Source organism: Orycteropus afer, unplaced genomic scaffold (genome assembly GCF_000298275.1).
Source record: "Orycteropus afer afer isolate SDZICR_OR568_19922 unplaced genomic scaffold, OryAfe1.0 scaffold00435, whole genome shotgun sequence".
Lineage (NCBI taxonomy): Eukaryota > Metazoa > Chordata > Mammalia > Tubulidentata > Orycteropodidae > Orycteropus > Orycteropus afer.
The window spans coordinates 2,172,542-2,173,167 of NW_006922022.1; positions in this window are offsets into that span (position 1 = coordinate 2,172,542).

Genomic DNA, 626 nt, shown 5'->3' on the forward strand with positions numbered 1-626 from the left:
AGGGGTCGCTATGAGTTGGAGCTGACTCAACAGCAGTGAGTTTGGGTTTTTTTTTTTTTTGGTTTAAACAAGATAACATAACATAACACTTCAATGTCAATTTGAAATATAAATCTTTCTCATGGCTGCATTGAAATCTGTTTTACAAATGCCCTTAATTTATCCAGTCATTTACAATGTTTCTAATTTGTTCCTTTTTATTAATAAATAAAAACCCTGTCCTTGTAGACATATATTTGTCTTTTAAAAGTCATAGTATAAATTCCTAGAATGGAAATTTATGGATAGAAGGTAAGCACTGAAAACTGAAACAACATAATTACTTTGGCAGTTCAGTAGTAGAATTCTTCCATTCCATGCAGGAGACTTCTTCCATTCCATGCAGGAGACTGGAGCTCTGGTAGGATAGTGCCTAAGGCACTTGACTGCTAACCGGAAGGCTGGCGGTTAAAACCCACCAGCCACTCCTCAGAAGGAAGGTTGGGCAATCTACTTCCGTAGAGATACCCCCTCAGAAACCCAAGGAAGGGTTGCTATGAGTCAGGGTGACTCGACGACGGCACATAACAATAACAACAACATGCAGGAGACTTGGGTTCTATTCCCAGCCAATGCACCCCACGCAC